Source organism: Xiphophorus couchianus, chromosome 7, assembly GCF_001444195.1.
Source record: "Xiphophorus couchianus chromosome 7, X_couchianus-1.0, whole genome shotgun sequence".
Taxonomy (NCBI): Eukaryota; Metazoa; Chordata; class Actinopteri; order Cyprinodontiformes; family Poeciliidae; genus Xiphophorus; species Xiphophorus couchianus.
This window is the reverse complement of record NC_040234.1, coordinates 13340048-13348639: the sequence shown is the minus strand read 5'-3', so window position 1 is coordinate 13348639 and position 8592 is coordinate 13340048.

The following is an 8592-nucleotide window of genomic DNA, read 5'->3' as shown; positions in this document are numbered from 1 at the left end:
GGGAAGACCATTGATTTCACAGCTATCCCACAGTGACTGACATCAAAGCCACAAACGGTCATTGCTGAAATACTAACTGTTCAGATTTCTGTAAGCAAGATATTAAAAGAAGGTTAAGTGGAAGGAAAGGCATAGTGAGAAAAGCTCAATGAGCAACAGAAATATTTGCAGCCTTGAGAAGATTATAAAGCAATTCGCTCAAAATCTTGGGCATAATCTGATGGACTGTAGCTCATCACTTTGAGTGGTACCACACATAAACCTGTCCAGGATGTATATTATCTAGATTCAGTGTATTATCTAGAAAATTAAAAGGTCAACAAATGTGACAAAACCCAGTTTAATTAGGCATAGTTGTATCACTATGCCTAATTGGCCACCAAACACACCAGGATAAAAGATATAATACATATCCATGTGCGATCTTCAGTTTTTTATTTTCTTTTTTATCTGAATTACCTAAATAAATGTACTTCCTGAAGACAATTCTAAAGGTTAATACTAATTTGCATAAAACAAATTTGACCAAGTTGCTTACTTTGAAAATGTTTAATTAACAGAAAATATAAACCAACCAAAAAAATGTAAAACCACAAGAAAGTTAGCTAAATTCATTTCATACACACCCTGTCAAACATAAATAAAGATGCATGCACTACACAAGATGCACACAGATTAAAAAAAATCTAATACGTATATACAAATACATATTTAGAACATCAAGGAAATGAATAGAAGTTCTCAGGAGCATGCAACTGTAAAAATATGATAAATTAAGATACATTCATGTGTTAATTTTATTCACTTCTATTTATAATTACATTAACCTGACAGTTAACTTGAAGAGTCAAATTGGGCCTCATTAAAATCATCAGTGAGTGACGGTTGGTCGTTGCAGCTCAGTGTGGAGGTTTTAGAGGTGGTGAAACTTTGGTTAAAAGTGGAGCAAAGCACGGGCGCTCTGTTTCTTCAGCATGACCCGAAAAAGAGAGATAAGATCAAGCCTCCATCTGCAGCAGAATATTTATAGATTGACAGCAGATGTACACCCAGAAAAAAAAAAAAAACAAACACGCCCTTGTTATGCTTTAAAAATCTGTATGTTGTTTACAGGTTTTGTTTATGCGTAGTGGAGAAACCATATACCACTTTTTTTTTTTTTTTTTTTTTTTACAGTAGCAAAAGCTAAAAGCGATTCAACCATCTGAGTATTTCTGGCACACTTCAATGAAACATGCAAACAGTAATAGACTTTTGCAGCTCCACATGTAGCGGTAGTGAGATTCTCAGTCAACTCAAAGTCAGCTTTAGTTGCATTTGATTTCCTTAAAGCCACACTTTAAGGAAAGCTTGGATTCATTTCCGAAAGAATCATGCTGATCTATTTTTCCTAGAACAAAACCTAATTTTAAGCTCACAATAACATTCATTGTGTCAAAGCTTTCAAATGTCATTCATTCAGATAGCAATAGCTAAGAGAAGACAGTGAAAGAGCTAGGCATTGGCCTTTTACATGGTTGGAAAACCACTCAAATTTTCCGTTATACTGTTGTTAAATTTTAAAGTCACTTATTGTGAGTCTTAGCCAAGACTGGTTGGGCGGAGCGAGTTGTAAAGCAGTGTGGTCTACCCTCACTCTTGTAAGGGGGTCACAACTTGAAAACTACTGTTGAAAAGCTGCAAGCTGCTCTGGAAATGCTGTTTAGCTAATTTGGCCAATAGCTTTTCCATAATGAGGTTACTGAACTGTAAATGCATGCATGAAATTGTAATATTGTTTAGTCAAGAATATCAAGCCGTAAATATTTTAAACTAGCCAATGCCTAGTAGAGAGCTTGCTGCACTAACTCTACACATTTCCTTGCAGAGAAATCTTTAGAGGCAGCCATATGCAACGGAAATATCTTTAGATGTAATCTCTATAAGAAATTGCATGCTCTTTGTCTTCTTGTTCTGGTCCACCATAGAAGAAAAGTACCATCTAGCAGTTACTGGTACATGCCAACAACTACTAGATGTTTGCAGTTTTTCCACAGTTTGTCTTTGGTAATCAAGATACGATCATGATTCATCTGTAAACTCTCATAGTTTCTGAGCTCCTCCATACCGCAAACAAACTTTTGTCCAAATGAGCTCATCTTCATATTTCTCTTCAGCCCATGAGCACATAATCATCTGTGCATTCCTCTTTGGATGACTCGGAATGAGTATCTACTTGAACTTCTTCTGGTATTTTAACCGTAGCGTAGTCACAGTCATTGTCACCGTCATATTCATTGGTGGCTTTTTCGGTTCTTAATCCCTGGCCAGTGGGGTGGTTGATGGAGGCGTACGTTACATCCTCATTGGGCTGAGAGAAAAAAGCACACAGAGAAATAAAATAATATGACCTTGTTTGATACAGCACAATGGTCCAAGTGTTTTGAATGAATGTGGTTTGTGTTGAAGACTTCCTAAAATGCTCCGGGGTTGCTTACACAACAGAGGCCTCACTAATGCTCAGGCAATATGCAAATATATTCCGTTGACTGATGTATCATAAAACCGCCGAGACACATCTATCTACCCTGAGGCAGGGCTGAAAACTTTGCATATTAATGGTCAAATGAAAATAGAGATGAGCATGTGTACCTTATTCTCGTTGCTTTCATCAGCGTTTCCATCAGTAGAATTCCCTGAAAGAAAAAAATGTCAGCATGTTGAATGTAGCATATTGTTCGGTACTAGAAGGAAGTTTTCTTCACGTTTACCTTTTTTCTTCTTCTTTAGCCTGAGAATAAAAGCAAAATGACATGATCAGACTCTGTTGACTGAAATTACAGTACCTTGAAAAACGTTTGCCTTTTTTTTTACAGATTTATTCTTGCTTTAATGTAACAAAAACTTTAGAGTTTTTGTCACTGTGTTGAGCTGGCTGGTAGGGAAACCATAAAATACTTTTTGGTGGCAAAAACCAAAATACCACCAAAATCTTTTCGACAAAAACTTTAGAGTTTGTGTCATAAATGTTTCAGATGAAGGGATTTCTTTATGAGACAAATATAAATAAATACTGGAAATCAGTGTTATAGGTGATAATTTCATTTATAAAGTTTTAAAACGCTTTCCAAACTAACCTGGTGCTATGTAACAATGTAATGGTCTCCTAAATCAAATATCTTTTTGTGCCATCACTGGCGGCAACAACTGCATTGAAGTGTTTTTGCCATAACTAACAGTGACAGGAGGAGTTTTTTAATTTGATTATTTATAAAATCTGTTTTAACTTTATGCCAGTTGCAGCGGTTTTCTACAACAAAAATCCCACTTCTATTGATCAATCTAAAATAATATTTTTGACTAATCTTCAGGTGATCTTTGGAGTCATCATTGTGTTCTTTGAGTGATTTTGGCAGAGCTACAACACCTGGGAAGGTTCACTACTGATCCATTATTTTCTCCTCAGTGGCTCAGGTTGGTTGGCTGGAGATCAAAAGCCTTTCCTCATGTCAATGACTATTTCTCGTCTGTTCTTGAATTTCTTTTCATGTTGTGAAACAGGGTCAAGTATTTTCTTGACTTTACAAGTTTCTGTGCGGCCAGTGGTCAGTCATAGTTACCTTAACGAGGGAGGAATTTAGCTGGGTAGCTTTATTTCCTCAAATACTGCATTTTGTATTCACTTGGGTTATTATTAACCAGTGTTAAAATACATTAACGTGAGAAATCTGTGTTTTAACGGCACAGTTAAATAATCACACCCTAAGTGTGAATAGTGAATTGAAGGGGCTATATTTTTGTCCGATAGAAAACTGAGGATCATAAAAGGCTGTCATTTACATGCTTTATAAAAATGGAATAGAATAATATCTGCACTATACTGCCGGCTTGGTGACACTTTGCCGCCGGCTTCCTTGACAGCTCAACACAGACAACGTGTGCTGCAACAGGAAGCCTTTTTTCACCAGAAAACAACTTGTTTCTGTTTAAAAGCAACTCTACGTGCCGCTAACAGTTCAAACTTAAAATTTTAAACCTGCTGTGATTCTGGGTAAAACATCCCAGATAATGCTGCAACAAGAAGCACAAATACATTTAGCAAGTTTCTTATTGACATGCTGACTGAAACCAGATCTATTTTTATACATGACCGCTATTTCCTTGATAAAGTTTTGTCACAACTGTCAGAGAGCGGAAAACTCTACATTTCAGTGAAAAGATGTGTTCATAGCCTTAATATGTAACTTTTTAAAACAAAAGAGCTCTTTCTTTTTTTATTTATTGATTTGCCAAAAGTCGATGTTGTTCAGTAACAAATATTTTGAGCAACACAAATGTAAATGCACCCAAATTACAACTGAGGCTGATTTCCCTTGTTTGTCTCTCTGTCATATTGTACAGTGGCTGAATGACCTACAGTGAAAATCATTTAACATATGCCCAAATACCCATGTTTAAATATATTTTCCAGAGATACAGCAGTACGGGTGAAAATACTGAAGTTTTAGAGTGCAATTATCACTTTCTGGCTTATTATCTTTCAGAATATGAATGTATATCAAGGAGAGGACCTACCCTGAGGTGCAGTTTCCCATGATGGTTAATCAGAGAGTCCCTGGTTGTTGGAAAACACCCTGATACCGCAGTAGCCTCTGCTCCAACTAAACGTTCGGTGGCTGCATCAGAGAGTGCTCAGGCCACAGCAGTGAGGGGGAGTAGAGAGAGAGAGAGAGAGAGAGAGAGAAAGAGAGAGAGAGATGACAGAGAGGAAGGGATAGATGGCAACTCAAAACTCTATTTGTGGGAATTATTCTTTGCTATTTTGTCATTTTTGAATACCCACTTCATGCATGCATCCGTTGCTAAAGATTGTCAAATAAATAAAAACTGGACCCTTTTACATAAAGTGTCCTGTGCACATGCTCATATTACTTTTATCGATGTGTCTTCACACAGACCCAGTGTCCCGAACCTTAGTCTTCTCTATTTCCGTAAGCTTCAAAGCTCAACCCATGTGAAGCTGCACAAAGTCTTACAAACTGTAGAACCAAGTCTTAACCTCTTAAGCCTCCACTTACAGTGGTCTCCACCATTACATCTGAAACCATCTGCAAAGATATTGCAAACAGCCAAAAAAAAAGGCATGCTTGTGCATTGAACTGACCTTTGCTGCAAACTTTGAGCTTGCAACTGAATAATCTTATTTGCATGACTGTGCAAAAATAAATAAAATGAAGAACATGAGGAAGTTAGCAGCGTTTTACATGTGCAGTGGAAAGTCTAAGTATACATCATAAGTTGTATCTTTGTCCAAATGAAAACTAGACCTTTATGGGGAACAATGTACTTAATATGCACTACACAGTAAAATGTGTCATGGAAAATATCGTACTGATAGGAAAATTAGGTTTCATCTTTGTCGGTAAATGTCAAATTCTTTTGAATGTGTATGCATCTGAAAGAAACAGCAGTATTTGTATTTTTTAATGCTACCTGATCTACTTGTCAGCCAATTTAATTTTGTTTTGAGTAAACTGGACAAGTTCATAGACACCAGGAATCATATCCAATCTTATTAAAACTTTGCCATGCAAAGTTTGGGGGTTAACATTTTGACAAATTGAGAAAATATGAAATGTAATCGTACTGCCTGGACTGGCTTTATGTTTCAAACAATAGTCTTTCAGGGAATTAGAGCGAATCATGAACCACTTTAAGCTACGGCACACCAAAGCTAACAGTCCGGATGGAACAGTGCAAAATAATGTCCTCCAAATATTTGTAATTAGCAACAGAGGTGAGCTTTATCGATTCAGAAGAACATTTGCTTTCTCTATAAGCTGAGTTTACAGACACTTTTGCGTAAGGTTGTAACTCCACTCTCTCTGTTTTATGTCTTAGTTGCTGATTAAACACGTTTGAAAGATAGCCTTTGCAATTACACTGCTCAAAATTTCAAAATTGTTCCATAAAACATTCCTGCATTTGTAAACAACATCTTCATAATACAAATCCACCATTTATTATTTAATAGAAGAGTTTGCAATTAAGATGTGGTAAAGGCTAGTTGAGAAAAAGGATGTTCTTACTTTGTCCAAGGAACTACTCTGATGTGACACAAGCTGTCTGACAGGGGAAGCCATCTACCAACTGAGACCTATGACATAGTCAGCTTCTTATGCTGGTTTCTATTTTAAATCCTAAGATATTGTTCTTGAATACGCCGTGTCATGTCACTTTACAAATTAACTTATGATGTTGTTTGTGTACTGAGAAAAAAAGAATGGCCAATTTATTAAAATCTTCAACAGTTTTATGTTGCTCTGGTCTAAATATTTGAGATAACAGAGAGAGACCCATCAGTTTTGTCTGTTAAAACTTGAAAGGTCAGTATTAGTGTCCTGTCAGTTTGGCGTGCGTGATTTTATATCTGCTGTATCCCCAGTGAGTAAAACAACTTTTTTCATTGATATTTTTCTTTTAAATGAAAATATATTTTATTTGCATTGTCTATCAGGGTCTTCCTTTTTTTCTCCATTTGTAACTATGCTCAGTGATAGAGAGGCTGTTTTCATTTCAGCACTCTGTGTCATGTGACCTGCACTACAAGCAGTGTGAATAAACCCAGGCAGCTGTCAGTGTGTGAGGGTGGTGCTAATTATTGTTATTTTTAACATTCAAAGTGAAGTGACTAGTTTATGGAGGGGCAGAACAATTTATTTTGCTTGTTTATATGACCAGAAATTTCAGAAAAAAATTGTATTGATATTAAAAAATCAACATGTCCAGAAGGAAAAAAAAAAACAACTCAAGAGTTTTTGTGTGGGTATTTTTTCACATTATTGTACAATTGCTTCCCTGCAGAAACTCGTGACTGGCATAAAACAAGAAAAAACTCAAATTGCAGCATGCAGCACATCATTGCTGGGTTTAACTGATTTGTATCTTGAGAGAAGAACAGTCGTCCAAATGCAGAACCTTAAGAAACTTTTACAGATATTGTACATCTGTCTACATAATATACAGACCATTCAATGTAGTAGAATATTGTTGAAAAGTTATTTTATTTCAGGAATTTTATCACTAACTGAAACACAAATATGTGTAATGCAGATTAATTACACACAGATGTAATTAGTCTATGTTATTTCTCTTAATTATGAAGATTTTCCACTTATACCTACTAAAAAGTTTTATTTACCTAAGGTACTTTTAATCTGAAAAACGAGACTCATCCGAGCGCATGACTATGGCTGTGCAGTATCAATTTTCAACACTAGATGGTGCTGTTCAAAAACTTCAGTCGAGTGCCTCATACACAATTGAATTTAAACTTTCACTTTTTACAGGTTTGAATTGAAGGACAGGAAGAAAATAGCAGCACTAACATTTAGCAACAAACAAGAAGGAACAAGCTCTTTGACTAAAATGTAAGTGGTCTGGTTTTCTTCATTTATTACATGGCTCATTTGCTTGGCATTTATTTTTCAGGGGGTATTGTGGCATGAAGTGTGCACCTTCACATTAGGGACAAAGTTTGAATAAGTTCTTCCAATTATCTTGTTTTAATTTTTTAAATAGACACATTAAAAAGGGGCCATTCTGTTGCTTTGATGTGCTGAACACACTTGTACAGGATGCTGTGGGAGTCAGGATGTGGTACGGAAGTGGTGAAATGAAGCCCCTGCACTTACCTCTGTAGATTCTTATCAGTTCTGGGTAAGAGCGTGTTGAACCTAATGGAAAAACGGAACTACCTATTAAAAGTCTGACTTGACTTTACTAGTAAATTTGCACTTCTGCAGTTTCACTGAAAAAAGGGTCGATCTCACATTTCAGACTAAAAATAGTGAGGATTATAGCCAGTCCAGATGCAATTCATGAAGACACAGTTTTCAGCTTGACAGTCAAGCCAATCATCAATCATCAGTTACAATTTATTTTTCTGTTGCTGAATCATAAAGTGACGCTGGTGGCTAAGATTCCCTTCTGGCTGTGATGCATCTCCATTTGTGTGAGTGTTGCTTTTGTTTGACATATTTACAATTTTACATTCACTTTTCTCACAACTCTTTAAAGGTTAATACATGTTTATATGTTTGTTTTGTAGCTGCACAGAAAGAAGTCAGAGACAGTAAACAATCTTCTGTTTCTGTCATCATCTTTCTGCATTTCAAGAGGAAATCAAACATTTTCTGTCATTAGTATTGAAATAGACACCTGAATTAATCCTCAAAGTTTTTGTTTTCCATTTTCTCCTTACACTTTTCCCAAAATGTTTTCGATTTTAACAAACCTATGAAATTATAGGTAAATGGAAGTTTTCAATTGTGATCTGATGTCTTCCCTTTTTCAGCAGGGATTGGGTCACTGACAGCCTTTGTTTGACTTGATTAGTGCTCTGATCATCGAATCTTAACTCATCAACCCTTTTAAAAAAAACATGTATAAGCCTTCACTAATATCAGCTTCACTGACCAATAGCTGACAAGTGGCAGGCATTATACATTCCAGTAGAAAAAGTCTGGAATCTGGAAATCCAATTGATCAATCATGAACCTTTAAATATTTTATTGTCTGTAATCTGTCTTCTGTCTTTTGGACTTGCAATTA